The sequence below is a fragment of the Sminthopsis crassicaudata genome, chromosome 1, assembly GCF_048593235.1.
Source record: "Sminthopsis crassicaudata isolate SCR6 chromosome 1, ASM4859323v1, whole genome shotgun sequence".
Classification (NCBI taxonomy): Eukaryota; Metazoa; Chordata; class Mammalia; order Dasyuromorphia; family Dasyuridae; genus Sminthopsis; species Sminthopsis crassicaudata.
The window spans coordinates 272,472,582-272,489,984 of NC_133617.1; the positions used below are offsets into that span (position 1 = coordinate 272,472,582).

The following is a 17,403-nucleotide window of genomic DNA, read 5'->3' on the forward strand; positions in this document are numbered from 1 at the left end:
AATACATTTCAATTGTTTTGCAAACAAACTTTCTTCCAGTTAATAATTAAACAGAGGAACAGCTTGTGGTACATGCTTGGAACTGATTTTATTATATATAGTTGGAAATGACAAGAACACAAGAAGATATGATAAAACCTAGTAACATTTAAATATTTGGTTCTTACTCTGTTACCTTGACTAGTGTAAAGTTGGTTCCCAAGGTAGAAACTAAGTGGTCTGCTGGCATATGGTAGAACCTCCATTTGAGCACTTAAAAGCTGGATACTGTCTTTGTGAAACAGATGTTGCAGAGTGCAGCAATGCACAACTGACTCTATCTAACAGCTGGGAATCCTTCGTGACCCATATAGCGGGAAATAAACATGGTCCTATGCTTGGCAAAAGTGTAAGGAAGCAAATTTCCATTTGTTAAGGGCTTATCAAAATTAAGAATAAATGTTTTTAGCCATAAACTGATTTTATTCACCAGAGTAATCTTTCCAGCAGTTTATGCAATGGCCTCATAATATTACTGGCACCCTTTACCAGATGAAGGCTGCAGTTGCACTGACATATAGTGCAGATGGAAAATAAACATCTGCCTCAATCAGGAGAGAAGACCAAGGACAAGGTTGACGAATATTATCTGGCATGACTCTCTTTGCAGGGTAGCATATAAATGCTACAGGACCAAAACCACTGGCATCGTCTGGTGTTGTCCTTATGTGGTTACTGACCATGAAGAGAGATGATTAGTATGCCCTCTCCAAGGAGGAGTGGTGCAGATGCTCAGAATGATATGATTCCAACTCACTAGGATCTGCCTTGCTGTAGCCACATCATGCTAGTCACTGAATGATTCAATTTTTTTTCCCCATGGTTCAGCAGCATTTAGTGTCCACAAAGTTTCCCTCATTGCTGTCAAATGGCATGGATGACAGGAGCAAGAAAAGCAGTTGTTCTGAAAAAGGAAAGAGAAAAAATAATTTTAAATAGCTCTCAAGTACTGATGTTACTTTCTGATGAAAGTGATTTTTCCCCCTTGCAAACACTAACAATTTAGCTAATCTAAAATGAGTTAGTCATAACTGACATTTATACAGTTCCTTAAGTCTGCAAATTTCATTGTCTTATTTGAGCTACTCAACAATCATATAGGTTTAGTTCTTTTTTAATCCTCATTTTATAAATCGGGACATTGAGGCTTAGAAAAATTAGGTGATTTGACTCTTTTTACACAGTAGTTAAGTATCAGGGAAAGGATTTTAACATGTTTTCTTATTTATTTATTTGCTAAGGCAATTGAGGTTAAGTGACTTGCCTAGGGTCACACAGCTAGGAAGCATTAAATATCTGGGGCTAGATTTGAACTTAGGTCCTCCTGACTTCAGGGCTGATGCTCTATCCTCCGCACCATGTTTTCTTAAAGTAGTGAGCAGTCCCCTACAGATTACATATATTACCAAGTCCACTTTCAATTTTAATAAACCCTGAATGGTAATTTCTAATGAAAATGAATACTTGTATGCAGATATACATAGCAACAGGGTTATGCTCAGATACATGCACATGCATGTGCACAAGCACAAATACACACACACACACACACACACACACACACACACACCCCTGATTCCAAGTACCCTTTGGTGAAATTATAGTCAAATGATGTGAGTGGCACAAATGAGATGAAAGCTGTACATTTCTTAAAAATTTAACTTAATTCCTAATGACTATTTCACTAAAACTTGTTTATTTGTTTATTATCAGTAGGACTGAAATCACCTGAAATCTGTATTAGCATTTTTTATATTTAATAAATAATTGCTGTTGATGTTATAAGACTATTAGAATTTATCAGAAAAAAGTAAGAGTATAACCAGTTATTTGAAAAAATTTAAAAAAATATATTTTTTTGAAGACAAGGAGAGCTAGGATCTAATTTTATTACATCAAGACTATGTGGCCCCCTGAAAAATGTGAGGAAAAAAAGAGCTTGGACACCATTTTCGAGGAAATTATCAAAGAGAACTGCCCAGACGTTCTGGAAACAGAGGTTAAAATAGACATTGAAAAAATTGATTGATCACGTACTGAAAGGGACCCTAAAATCAAAACGCCAAAAAATATAATGGCCAAGTTCAAGAACCATCAGACAAAGGAAAAGATATTGGAAGCTGCTAGAAAAAAATCAATTCAGATATGGAGGATCCACAATAAGGATAACCCAGGATCTAGCAGTGTCCACATTAAAAGAACGAAGGGTCTGGAACATGATATTCCGAAAGGCTAAGGAACTTGGTATGCAGCCAAGAATAACTTACCCAGCAAGAATGAGCATCGTTTTCCAGGGAAGAAGATGGACATTTAACGAAATAAAAGAATTCCATCTATTTTTGATGAAAAAACCAGACCTACATAAAAGGTTTGATCTTCAAATACAGAACTCAAGAGATTTCTAAAAAGGTAAAAAGAAATCTTGAGAACTATACTTCTGCCAAAAAAAAAATATGTAAAGAACATATGTACAATTTGTCTTAGAAACTAGAGGTGGAAAGGAAATTATATCATAAAAAAGTGTAAAGTGGTGGTACTACATCTCATGAAGAGGCAAAGGTAACCTATAATATCTGAGAGAAAGAAAGGAGGGAGATGAACATAGTGTGTATCAATAGACATATTCGATTTATGGTGAAACTCCTTCCACTTCATTGAAAAGTGAAAGGGAAGGAGTAAGCTAAGGGGAAGGGAATACAGAAATTTTGAGGAAAAGGGGTAAAATAAGGGGAGGAACTTTCAGGTGGGGGAGGGATCCTAAAAAGGGAGGGCTGTGAAAAGCAAGTGGTGTTCACAAGTTTAATACTGGGTAGGGGGGTAAGAGGGAAGGAAAGGGGAAAAGCATAAGCAGGGGTTAATAGGATGGCAAGCAATATAGAATTAGTCCTTCTAACCATAAATGTGAATAGGGCAAACTGCCTCATAAAGAGGAAGCAGTTAGCAGACTGGATTAAAAGTCAGAATCCTACTATATGTTGTTTACAGGAAACACACCTGAAACAGGGTGAGACATTCAAACTAAAAGTAAAAGGGTGGAGCAGAATCTATTATGCTTCAGGTAAAACCAAAAAAGCAGGGGTAGCCATCCTCATCTCAGATCAAGCAAAAACAAAAATTGATCTAATTAAAAGAGATAAGGAAGGGCATTATATCCTGCTAAAGGGCAGCATCAATAATGAAGCAGTATCAATATTAAACATATATGCACCAAGTGGTGCAGCATCTAAATTCTTAAAAGAGAAATTAAGAGAGCTGCAAGAGGAAATAGATTGCAAAACTATAATAGTGGGAGATCTCAACCTTGCACTCTCAGAATTAGATAAATCAAACCACAAAATAAATAAGAAAGAAGTCAAAGAGGTAAATAGAATACTAGAAAAGTTTGATTTGATAGATCTTTGGCGAAAGCTAAATGGAGACAGAAAGGAGTATACTTTCTTCTCAGCAGTTCATGGAACCTATACAAAAATTGATCATATACTATGGCATAAAAACCTCAAAATCAAATGCAGTAAGGCAGAAATAGTAAATGCATCCTTTAAAGACCATAATGCAATCAAAATTACATTTAATAAAAAGCCAGGGGTAAATAGACCAAAAAATAATTGGAAACTAAATAATCTTATACTAAAGAATAATTGGGTAAAACAGCAAATCATAGACATAATTAATAACTTCACCCAAGAAAATGACAATAATGAGACATCATACCAAAATGTGTGGGATACAGCCAAAGCAGTAATAAAGGGAAGTTTTATATCTCTACAGGCCTACTTGCATAAAATAGAGAAAGAGAGGGCCAACGAATTGGGCTTACAACTAAAAGTGCTAGAAAAGGAACAAATTAAAAACTCCCAGACAATAACAAAACTTGAAATTTAAAAAATAAAAGGTGAGATTAATAAAACTGAAAGTAAAAAAACTATTGAATTAATAAAACTAAGAGTTGGTTCTATGAAAAAACCAACAAAATAGACAAACCCTTAGTAAACCTGATTAAAAAAAAAAGAAAGAGAAAAAGAAAATTGTTAGTCTTGAAAATGAAAAGGGTGAACTCACCACTAATGAAGAGGAAATTAGAACAATAGTTAGGAGCTACTTTGCTCAACTTTATGCCAATAAATTCGATAACTTAAATGAAATGGAAGAATACCTTCAAAAATATAGCTTGCCCAGATTAACAGAGGAAAAAGTAAATAGTTTAAATAGTCTCATCTCAGAAAAAGAAATAGACCAAGCTATTAACCAACTTCCTAAGAAAAAGTCCCCAGGGCCAGATGGATTTACATGTGAATTCTACCAAACATTTAAAGAACAACTAACTCCAATGCTATGTAAACTATTTGAAAAAATAGGGATTGAAGGAGTCCTACCAAATTCCTTCTATGACACAGACATGGTACTGATACCTAAACCGGGTAGATCGAAAATTGAGAAAGAAAACTATAGAACAATTTCCTTAATGAATATTGATGCTAAAATCTTAAATAAGATATTAGCAAATAGACTTCAGAAAATCATCCCCAGGATAATACACTATGACCAAGTGGGATTTATACCAGGAATGCAGGGCTGGTTTAATATTAGGAAAACTGTTAGTATAATTGACCATATTAATAATCAAATTAATAAAAACCATATGATCATCTCAATAGATGCAGAAAAAGCATTTGCTAAAATCCAACATCCATTCCTACTAAAAATGCTTGAGAGTATAGGAATAAATGGACTATTCCTTAAAATAAAAATGAGCATATATTTAAAACCTTCAGTAAACATTATATGTAATGGCAATAAACTAGAACCTTTCCCTGTAAGATCAGGAGTGAAACAAGGTTGCCCACTATCACCATTACTATTCAATATAGTACTAGAAACTCTAGCCTTGGCAATAAGAGCCAAGAAAGAGATTCAAGGAATTAGAGTAGGAAATAAGGAAATCAAATTATCATTTTTCGCAGATGACATGATGGTATACTTAGAGAACACCAAAGACTCTGCTAAAAAGCTATTAGAAATAATTCAGAATTTTAGCAAAGTGGCAGGATACAAAATAAATCCACATAAATCCTCAGCATTTTTATACATTACCAACACAATCCAACAGCAAGAGATACAAAGAGAAATTCCATTCAAAATAACAGTCGACAGTATAAAATATTTGGGAATATATCTACCAAAGGAGAGTCAGGAATTATATGTGCAAAATTACAAAACACGCCACAAAAGTAAAGTCAGATTTAAATAATTGGAAAGACATTACAGTGCTCTTGGATAGGCCGAGCGAATATAATTAAGATGACAATACTCCCTAAACTAATCTACTTATTTAGTGCTATACCAATCAGACTTCCAAGAAACTATTTTAATAACCTAGAAAAAATAACAACAGAATTCATATGGAACAACAAAAGGTCGAGAATTTCAAGAGAAGTAATGAAAAAAAAATTAAGTGATGGTGGTCTAGCTGTACCTGATCTAGAACTGTATTATAAAGCAGCAGTCACCAAAACCATTTGGTATTTACTAAGAAATAGACTAGTTGATCAGTGGCATAGTTTAGGTTCACAGGGCAAGATAGTGAATAAAAATAGCAATCTAGTGTTTGACAAACCCAAAGATCCCAAATTTTGGGATAAGAATTCATTATTTGACAAAAACTGCTGGGAAAACTGGAAATTAGTATGGCAGAAACTAGGCATGGACCCACATTTAACACCACATACTAAGATTAGATCAAAATGGGTCCAATATTTAGGCATAAAGAACGAAATCATAAATAAATTGGAGGAACATGGGATGGTTTATCTCTCGGACTTGTGGAGGAGGAAGGAGTTTGTGTCCAAGGGAGAACTAGAGACCATTATTGATCACAAAATAGAAAATTTTGATTACACCAAATTAAAAAGTTTCTGCACAAACAAAACTAATGCAAACAAGATTAGAAGGGAAGTAACAAATTGGGAAAACATTTTTACAGTTAAAGGTTCTGATAAAGGCCTCATCTCCAAAATATACAGAGAATTGACTTTAATTTATAAGAAATCAAGCCATTCTCCAATTGATAAGTGGTCAAAGGATATGAACAGACAATTTTCAGATGATGAAATTAAAACTATTTCCACTCATATGAAAGAGTGTTCCAAATCACTATTGATCAGAGAAATGCAGATTAAGACAACTCTGAGATATCATTACACACCTGTCAGATTGGCTAAGATGACACTAAAAAATAATGATAAACTTTGGATGGGCTGTGGGAAAACTGGGACACTGATGCATTGTTGGTGGAGTTGTGAAAGAATCCAACCATTCTGGAGAGCAATCTGGAATTATGCCCAAAAAGTTACCAAAATGTGCATACCCTTTGACCCAGCCATACTACTACTGGGCTTATATCCCAAGGAAATACTAAAGAAGGGAAAGGGACCTGTATGTGCCAAAATGTTTGTGGCAGCCCTTTTCATAGTGGCTAGAAGCTGGAAGATGAATGGATGTCCATCAATTGGAGAATGGTTGGGTAAATTATGGTATATGAATGTTATGGAATATTATTGTTCTGTAAGAAATGACCAACAGGAGAAATACAGAGAGGCTTGGAGAGACTTACATCAACTGATGTTGAGTGAAACGAGCAGAACCAGAAGATCATTATACACTTCAACAATGATACTGTACAAGGATGTATGCTGATGGAAGTGGATATCTTCAACATAGAGAAGAGCTAATCCAATTCCAGTTGATCAATGATGGACAGAAATAACTACACCCAGAAAAGGAACACTGGGAAATGAGTATAAACTGTTATTTTTACCTTCTGAATCTAATTCTTCCTGTGCAACAAGAAATTAGGTTCTACACACATATATTGTATCTAGAATATATTGTAATATATTTAACATGTATAAGACTGCCTGCCATCTGGGGGAGGGGGTTAGGGGAGGAAGGGAAAAAATCTGAACAGAAGTAAGTGCAAGGGATAATATTGTAAAAAATTACCCAGGCATATGTACTGTCAAAAAAAAGTTATAATTATAAAATAAAATAAAAATTAAATAAAAAAAGACTATGTGGCCTATTTGGAATTATGCTCAAAAAGTTATTATACTGTGCATACCTTTTGATCCAGCAGTGTTATTACTGGGCTTATATCCCAAAGAGATATTAAAGAAGGAAAAGGGACCTGTATGTGCAAGAATGTTTGTGGCAGCCCTTTTTGTAGTGGCCAGAAACTTGAAACTGAGTGGGTGCCCATCAATTGGAGAATAGTTGGATAAATTATGGTATATGAATGTTATGGAATATTATTGTTCTGTAAGAAATGTCCAGGAGGATGGATACAGAGAGGCTTGGAGAGACTTACATGAACTGATGCTAAGTGAAATGAGCAGAACCAGGAGATTATTATACATGGCAACAACAATACTGTATGAGAATGTATTGTGATGGAAATGGATATCTTTGACAAAGAGAAGATCCAATTCAGTTACAATTGATCAGTGATGGACAGAATCAGCTACACCCAGAGAAGGAACACTGGGAAATGAATGTGGACTACTTGCATTTTTATTTTTCTTCCTAGGTTATTGTTATCTTCTGAATCCAATTTTTCTTGTGCAACAAGAAAACTGTACAGATCTGCACACATCTAAGATATACTTTACCATGTTTATCATGTATGAGACTGCCTGCCATCTAGGGGAGGGGATGGAGGGAGGAAAGGGAAAAGTTGGAACAGAAGTGAGTGCAAGGGATAATGTTGAAAAATTACCCATGCATATGTTCTGTCAATAAAAAGCATACATATATATATATATATATATATATATATATATATATATATATAAAATTTAAACAGACAACCTCTGTAAATCTAAGTTTTCTCATTTATAAAATTGAAGAGCTAAATAGATCATGTCCATGAACTTTGCAGTTCTAACATACTACTATTCTACTTAAACATTAGAATTAGTCAATATAAGTAGTTATACAAAATATTGAAAATCATGTTATAAGTGATCCAAGACAATTCCAAATGAGATATAATTAAAAAATGCTATTGTCCTCCAGAAAGAGAACTGATGACTCTGAGTGCAAATTGATGTATATTTTTTTCACTTTTTTTTGTTTGTTTTTATAACATTGTTAATATGGAAATTGATTTAGCATCACTTCACGTATATAATTGATATACTGTTTGCCTCTTCCATAGGGACAGAATTGGGAAGAGGGAGAAAATTTGCAAGTCAAAAAATTTTTTTAAAGTTAAAAATAAATAAATAATATCCCAGGACTAATAGAGAGAGATAGAGGAAGGAAAGAAGATAGTAATGAAGGAAGGAAGGGAGGAGGAAAAGGGGGAAGGAAGAAAGCAGGGAAGAGGGAAGGAGAAGGAGAAGAGATAAAAAAAGGAAGGGGGAAAGGGAAAAAAGGAAGAAAGGAAGGAAAGAAAGAAGGAAGAAGGGAAGGAAGGAAAGAAGGAAGAAGGAAAGGAAGAAAAGAAGGAACAAGGAAAGGAAGGAAAGAAGAAAGGGGGAAGGAAGGGGGAAGGAAGAAAGGAAGGGGAAAAGGAAGGAAGGAAAGAAGGAGGAAGGAAGGAAGGAAAGGAGGAAGAAAGAAAGGAAGGAAAGAAGGAAGAAGGAAAGAAAGAAGCGGGGAAGGAAGGAAGGAAGGGGGAAGGAAAGAAGGGGGAGGGAAGGAAGGAAAGAAGGAAGAAGTAAAGGAAAGAAAGAAGGAAGGGGGGAAGGAAGGAAGGAAGGGGGAGGGAAGGAAGGAAGAAGGAAGGAAGGAAGGAAGGAAGGAAGGAAGGAAGGAAGGAAGGAAGGAAGGAAGGAAGGAAGGAAGGGGGAAGGAAGGAAGGAAGGAAAGAAAATCTTATAATAGAGAAGAATCATTTTCCAAAATGCTGCTCATTTCTAAGAATCTCTTGCCTTCCCCTGGATAGATACTTAAGCTTGTGATTTCATTGGTACAGTGAATTACCAATGAGGAAGTTCCTTCCATTGATTTAGATTGGCACTTTCTCTGCTACTGAAAATTTAGAGTTGCTAGTAATAATAAATAATAATTATATCAATAATAAACAAACAAATGAATGAATACAAATAAATCAATCAATAAACAATAATTAAATAAAATAATAAATAAGCAAATGAATGAATGAATGGATAGATAAATAAGATACCACCTCACCTTTATGTCATGTTTTAAGATTTCAAAGCACTGTCATATATTAACTTATTTTATCCTCACAAAAACCTTGCATGGTAATTGCTATTATTATTCTTATTTTGTAAATAAGAAAACTGAGGAAAAGAGAGCTTAATGTAACATGTCTAGAGTCACACTATTAATAATTTGAGGCAAGATTTGAACTCGGTTCTTCTTGACTAACTTCTGGACTCTTTCTACTGTACTATATATCTAACCATTTAAATACAACACTAAGAAGTTAATAGCATATTCAGGTCACACAGCTATGGCACTGAGGAAGTTGGGGGGAGAGAAATGTTCTGTGAGCTCTGTCTCCATAACTAAAGCAAACCCTTGAAAGTTCTGACTACTTCACTGCCTTTTCACTCCTACACACTTTACGATGTGGCATAGGAAGCCCAAAATTAGAAAAGAAATTCAAATACAAATTCAAAACCCAAACAAGAGATTAACAAAAGAACCAGTTGCATATACAGATGGATCTAATCATTTGACAGACAGAATCCTTTGACTGTGATATTCGAAGCACAGGACATTTCTTAAGTTTTATTGAAAAGATGCCTTTGGACATTCAGGGCACCCCACAGAGAGCTGAGGACTGATAATTAGATCTTAAGAAATGAACGGTAGTTGCATACCTTTCAAAGGAAGAATCCCATAGACAAGGCAAGAGATTCTTATGAATGAGTGGCATCTTGGAAAATGACTCTTTTCTTCTCTATCATAAGATTTTTTTGAGATGAGATGAGGAAGAGCAGTGAGGATTAAACTAGGCACAGAAAGGGACATCCTTGGTGGAAGAGACACAATTTCAAAAGCTTTGATGAAATTACACAAAGGCTGGGGGAAGGAAAGAAATTATAAATGATATTAATACTAAAATGCAATCTTATTTGATTCAACAACTTTTCATAAGTGTCTAATGTATAAAAAGCATTGTTTTAAGCATTGGAGATGGAGAGAAATGTATTGATCCTGTCTTTAAGGACCTTTAATTCTGTTGGTAGAACACAGCATGCACTGGTAAATTCAAAATATATACAAAGCAATTAAAAACTAATTATAAAGTAAATAGTGGAGGAAAAGTTGCAACTTATTAGGAAAGATCTTATAAGAGAGGTGACCCTGGAACTGAAAATATGGATTCTAAAAGGTATAGGTAAGGGGAGAAAATTTTAGACATAAAGTAAAAGTAGTATGTTGCCTATAGGGAACAACATGTGGGCCAGTTAGATTGTAATGTAGATTGTATGAGGTTGAATAATGGTATATTAGTCTGGAGAGAAGTTGGAGCTAGATATCTAATGTAGGAGTTTGTATTTTAAACTGGATTTGTGCCATTGAAATATTCAAATCTTTGCTTTGGGAAAATCTATTTGCTAATTCTGTAGAAGATGTTTGAAGAATAGGTAAACTGAAATTAGGAGGCTATTGCAATAGACATCTTCCTCTTTCCTTATCCCTGTGGTTAAGTAGTTCAGTGTAACACTGTCCTTTAACTTGACATCTCTTTATTTTTGACCAACTACTGCTCATGCCTTGACAAATCCCAATCCACTACTATCTTCCTCTTCCACTTCTATCCACAAGCTGTTTAATGGTTCTAGAGAAAGTCAACCAATCATGCTGAATGAGTCAATTACTCTAATATTCTAATAAGACTCTTATCACCTAACATTTAATATTGTAATTCCCTACTGTGGATGGTGTCATTTGGTCCTCTTTGAGACTGAAGGACAGCAATCAATGAACACTACTAATTGGCCTTCCCACCTCATCTCTAGCTTCTCTAATCTATCTTCCACATAGTTGTTAAAGTAATGTTCTTAAAACACAGATCTGGCATGCTTAATAGACATCAGTAGTTTACTATTACCTCTGGGGTCAAAACCATACTTGTGTGTCACTTAAACTCTTCTAAACTATTTCCAACTTGACTTTCCAGTTCTTTTATATGTTAATACCTTTCATACAGTCATAGGTTTAGACAAATGAAAATATGCCTTACTGGGACACTCCATTTTTTGCTTCTGTGTTTTTATATAATCAGTCTCCTATAACTGGAATCTACTTCCTAATTATCTACACCTACTCATCAGCTCAAGAAATACCTGCAGTTTACAGCTTTTCCTGATTTTTCTTAGTAGAAAGGATTCACTATACAATTACCTTGTATATATTTATTTTTGTACCTTTTATTTCCCTCAATAGGAACACAGTTCCTACTTCATTTTTGTCTTTAAATCTCTAGAACCTATCCCAATGTCAGAACCTAGGAAACACAGATTAATTGAAGGAGTGGGGTAGAGAGAAGAGAATGAACATTTATTAAATACCCACTATGTACTAGACATTCTTTTAAGCATTTTACAAATATCATTTCCTTTGATATTCACAACAACCCTAAGGGTTAGGCATTATTATTATCTCTTTTTTATCATTTTAATTTATTATATATTTTGGAATATTTGATAGAATATAATATATATTAGAAATGTACTAATATTAGATACTTTTATACAAATATTTTCACCATGATTATTTTATTATTATTATCTCTTTTTCGGTGAGTTGGAACTGAGGTGAACAGAGGTTGAATGATTTTCCTACAGTTATACTTAAAGCTGAGAATGGATTTGAACTCATGTCTTCCTGGCTTTAGCCCCTGGGTTCTATCCATCATAACACAATAGCTTCTTGATACTTTAGTAGAGAGGTAATGATGACTTGAATTAAAATGTTGGACCAAAGAAGATGAATTTGAAAGCCTAAGAGGACATCAATAACTCCGGACCTTTCTGTCTAGTTTGCAAATGTCATACTGTCTTTACTCCACAAAGTTTTATACCAATGTAGCTTTGAGGTTTGGAGGTAATATAGGATACCAGAAAGCAGTGCCAGGAGCTCTGGCACATTCTGACATGTCAGAAATATTTTAAGTGGATATAGACTCAGCAACAGGTTGAGTCTGCTGTCTAAGGACCAATTTAGCAATATATTCAAGCTCATCACCTGTGCAGTAGGTGATGAATTATTTGATTATGGCAACATTTGAAACCAAAAAAGTTCAGTGCCACTCTTTTGTTTACAAATAGATGGAAAACAAGAATAGGTATATCATGAATCACATCATATTAGGTTCTCCAACTATAAGATTTTTGCCCCCAAATAAGAAACAATTATGAAAATGGGACAACATTAATATTCTCAGTAAAATGAGACCAAAAGACAAAAGAAAGTTGTCACTTAATGAAAAACTGATTCACAAGTTACAAGGGAAATAAGGAGTAAAGATGGGAGGACTGTTTTTCTTGTGTATCCAATGTCATTAAGAAAGATGATTTTATAGAACCTTTTGTCATTTTGTCTTATGGTATTTTTTGTGGTATTTGTGATCAACATAACTGAAAATCTACCAAGAAGATGACAATATCTTATGAACCAATAGATATAGACAACGTTACGTTTGGAATTGTATGATATTAAAAAGTTAGCATATATCTTGATTCTTGGCGAGTTTCATGGGCAGAATATAAAATGATGGGAAAATATGATGAAAGTCATAGCACAAATTTGAGAAATTAAAGAAGCCAAAGGTTCTTAGAAGTTTTGAAGTTGCCACAATAATAACAAAAACAATTTTAAAATCACATAATTATTTCAATAAATGCAGAAAAATTTTGACAAAATAAAGCACTCATTCTTTAAAAAAACAAAAGAAAGCATAGGAATAAATGCAGCTTTCTAAAAGATGATAAATGGTATCCACCTAAAACCAAGAGCAAGCATTATTTGTAAAGGGGATAGACTAGAATCCATCCCAATAATATCAGAGGCGAAGCAAACAATACTCCTATTATTCATTATTGTACTACAAAATGTTAGCTACAAAAATAAGAAAAGAAAAAGAAATTGAGGAAATAAAAATTGGCAGTGAGGAAACAATTCTATCACTCTTTGCAGATGATATGATGGTATACTCAGAAACCTAGGGAATTATCTAAAAAACTAATTAAATAACAATTTTAACAAAGTTAATATGAAATATAAAATAAATCCATATGAATCATCAGCATTTTCCAGGAGTAAGATATAAAAGAGCAATTCCATTTAGAATAACTGCAGACAATATAATAATATATTTAATATTTAATTATATAATATTTGTATATTATATTTATATATCCACATATTTGTATGTACATAATATTTTATAAATAATATTTAATAATATATCTGGGAATTTACCTGCCAAAACAAATCCAATCACTATATAAACATAACTACAAAACACTTTCTACACAAATCAAGACAAATATAAATAACTGGAGAAATTTTAATTGCTTGTGAGTAGCCTCAGCCAATGTAATAAAAAGGCAATTCTACTTAAGTTCATTTACTCATTCATTGCCATACCAATCAAACTGTGAAATAATTATTTTTATAAAGCTATAAAAATAACAAAATTCATCTGGAACAAATTAGGTCAAGAATAGCAAAGGAATAAAAAAAAGTGAAGGAAGAAACTATCATATTTTAAATCACATTGCAAAATGATAATCATCAGAACAATGTGGTACTAGTAAAATAGATTAGATATATAATGTACAGTATTAAATGACCATAGGAATCTAGCATTGTAAGACCTAAAGATCTTGTCTTTAGGAATAAGAACTATTTGACAAAAATTGCTGGGAAAACTGGAAAGCAGTTTGGTAGAAACTAGGAATAGACCAATATCTCAAACAGTATACTGAAATAAGATCAAAATGAGTATGTAGACATAAAGGGCAATATCATAAACAAATTAGGGGAACATGGAAAATTTTACTTGTCAGATCAATGGATGAAGGAAGAATTAATGCCTGGCAAGAGATAGAGAGGATCACAGGAATTAGAATGAATCATTTTGATTACATGAAGTTAATTTTTTTTGAACGAACAAAACAAATGCAGTCAAAATTAGAAGGGAAACAGGTAACTTGGTAGTGATGATGGTGGGGTTTCTCTAATAAAGACCTAATTTTTCACATCTTTTTATATGGAATAGAGTGAAATTAATAAAAATAAAAATCCTTCCTAAATTTATAAATGGTAGAAGGATATGAACAAGCAGTTTTCAAAGAAGAAATCAAAGCTATCTATAGTCTATAAAAATAAATCACTACTGATTAGAGAAATGCAAATTAAAACAAGTCTGATAAACCACCTTACACATATCAGATCAGCTAACATGACAGAAAAAATAATGACAAATGCTGAGAGGGTTTGTGGAAGAGTAGGCACTGTTGAAGGAGTTATAAATTAATCCAACCATTCTGAAAAATAAATGGAATAATATCTAAAGAGCTATAAGCTATGCATCCTCTTTGATCCAGCAATATCACTACCAGGTCTGTTTCCCAAAGATGAATGAATGAATGAATGAATAAATGAATGAATGAATGAATGAAGAGAGAAGAGGAAGAAGGAGGAAAGCATTTCTGAAATGTTAGCAAGCATTGAGCAGGAAGTACCAGGCACAGAGTCATTGGAGAGATAGTTCAGGAGACTCAAGAGTGCAAAGTAGAGAAGATATGGCTCACCTAAGCTTTCTTTTTAAAATGAAGAATCTGAGAGGAATAGACTCTATTTACAATATGTGGAATCCAGCAGGTGAGATGAGTTTTTAGGGGGAAGAGAATTTGGGTATAATGAAGAGAAAATTATGGAAAGTCAGGATGATAGCCAGGAAAGGAATGAAACTAGATGTAGCAATTATAGTAAAGTCAAGAAAGGAAAAACAAAAATATGTTAATTTGCATAGGAAAAAATAAGACAAGCTCACCAACACATTAGTCCTGGTATTTTCACTGGTAGCACTTTCTCCAACTTCACATACATCCTACAGCTGGGTAGCTCAGGTTTTAGTCATTGGTTTTGAGAGTTAGAGGTCACTAGGTGGTATAGTGCCAGACCTAGCCTTAGGAAGATCTGAGTTAAAATCTGCCCTCAGACGTTTACTAGCTATATGACCCTGGCTAAGTTACTTAATCCTGTGTGCCCTAGTTTCCTCATCTGCAAAAAAAAAATATGGAGAAAAAATGGCAAACCACTCCACTATCTTTTCCAAGAAAACCCCAAAAGGAGTCATGAAGAATGAGACTTGATTAAAAATTACTAAACAACATTTTAGAGATAACAGCATGACAGGATCTGAAGAGGGACCTTGTCCCCTTATAAGTTAAGGCCTGTAAATCAGAACTGCTTTAAGAAAAAAAGAAAAAGGGCCATTATATGGGATAAAAACTGAGTCAGGGTATTGAGAAGGGAGGAACCCAGATGTGTGTGTTTATACACTTGTATAGTTAAGGTTCTATAGGAAGAAATAGTTGTATAGTTAAGGTTCTATAGGAAGAAATAGACAGAATGTAGCAAAAAGATAAAGAAAGGAGTGAGTTATTAAGATTTTTGAAATTTTCCTTAAAATAATTCACTCATAAGTCCCTCATTGCAAAACAAAACAAAACAAAACAAAAAAAAAAAAAAAAAAAAAAAAACACTTTTTATAAGCACCTCTGAGAAATCAGTCTAGGGACTGAAAAAACTGAAGAGAGCAATATGGAACCCAGAGAAAACGAAATAAATAAATAATTAGTTAAATAACAATGTCCCCTTGGTCAATCCCTGCAGCAGTGCACCAAATGAAGTTCTTACTCCTTGAAAACCATTGGTCTTATCCGATACTGAAAGAACTGAGAGCAGGCATATTGAAAAGGAGGGAGCTCCAAAAAAAAGGCCACAAAAGAAATCCCACAAAAAATCTCTGGCCTTCAGAGTAGTAAAAGATAGGTGGTAGAAATATGCTAACAGCAATGAAACTACATCAAAATCAAAATAGTAATTTTTAAAGACATAAAAACCGATTGAGAAGGAAAATTAACCAACATTCAAAGAAAAAGGTGAATGAATTATTACATACTTGACAATATAGGGAACTAAATAAACCAGAGTTCCTTAAAGTTGGTAGAAGTATTGGTAGAAGTTCCCCTGAAATACAATGGAGAAAGTCCAAGAACCTATAGAAAAGTTAAGAGATTAATCATTTTTAAAAACTGATAATATCAAAGAAATAAAGATACTCGACTCAAAGAAGAAATCAACAAGTTTTGGGAACAAAGGTCATCTTAATCTTTCTATTTTTATTCCTAGTGCTGCCATAGTGCCTGGCACATAGTAGGCACTTAATAAATACTTTTCCATTAATTCAGTGATTCATTAAAAAAGGACTGTGTTTTGATAATATTATAATATTTGATCCTCATAGCAACTTGGCAATACAAGTGCTACCTGCCACACAGTAGGAGATTAATAAAACTTATTGCATTGAATTGACATGAAAAAAGACGGGAAGATTGGAAGAGTTTTTTTTAGTTTATTTTTAATATACATTGTTTCATGAATTATGTTGGGAGAGAAAAATCAGAGAAAATGAGGGAAAAAAAGGAGAGAAAAAAAAAACAGAAAAAAGAAGGAAACATAGATTATGTTTATTTCTATTCAGTCTCCTTAGTTCTTTCTCTGGTTGCAGATGGCATTCTCTGTCCAAAGTCTATTGTGATTCCTTTGGATCACTGAGCCACCGAGAAGAGCCAAACCTTTCATAGCTGATCATCACACATTCTTCCTCTTATTGTGTATAATGTATTCCTGGTTCTGCTTGTTTTGCTCAGCATAAGTTCATGTAACTCTGTCCAGGCATTTCTATAATCAGCTTGTGTAATGTTATCAGTGATTGTTTTCTGGAGGTCTCTGAGCAGCCTTTGTTTCAGTAGAGTAATCACAAGAATAGCCAGGTGTTAAAGTACAAAAGTCTTTATTGTCTCCTTTGCCTGGTGCTCAGCTAGCTTTCTCCTGGCCTTCAGAAGGGAGAAAATGCAGGAGGCCAGGCCAGCTACCAGGAGCCTGACCAAAGATGGAATTGAATCTCTTTCTCCTTGGCTCTGAGAGCTTGAGCTCCTGCCTCTCTCTCTTTTGTTTTCTTTGGCCTTGAATCTGGCTGAGGCTCCCAGCTTATATGCTCTACATTGAATATAAACCAATCATTATATCACTAAGAAACCATTATTTGTTGTAAGATTAAATCAATCATACTGAATTTAGAGTATTAAT

At 33.9% G+C, this 17,403-nt stretch overlaps 1 long non-coding RNA gene across 1 annotated transcript; it reads right to left on the reverse strand.

The window, feature by feature from the left end:
• Positions 1–71: 71 nt before the first annotated feature.
• LOC141553946 (uncharacterized) lies at positions 72–15,238 on the reverse strand. Its single transcript, XR_012485734.1, has 3 exons — positions 15,080–15,238; positions 9,891–10,092; positions 72–943 (listed from the first exon to the last, which is right to left on the reverse strand). It is a non-coding gene; the product is annotated as an uncharacterized LOC141553946 (long non-coding RNA).
• Between the last annotated feature and the right edge of the window lie 2,165 nt (positions 15,239–17,403).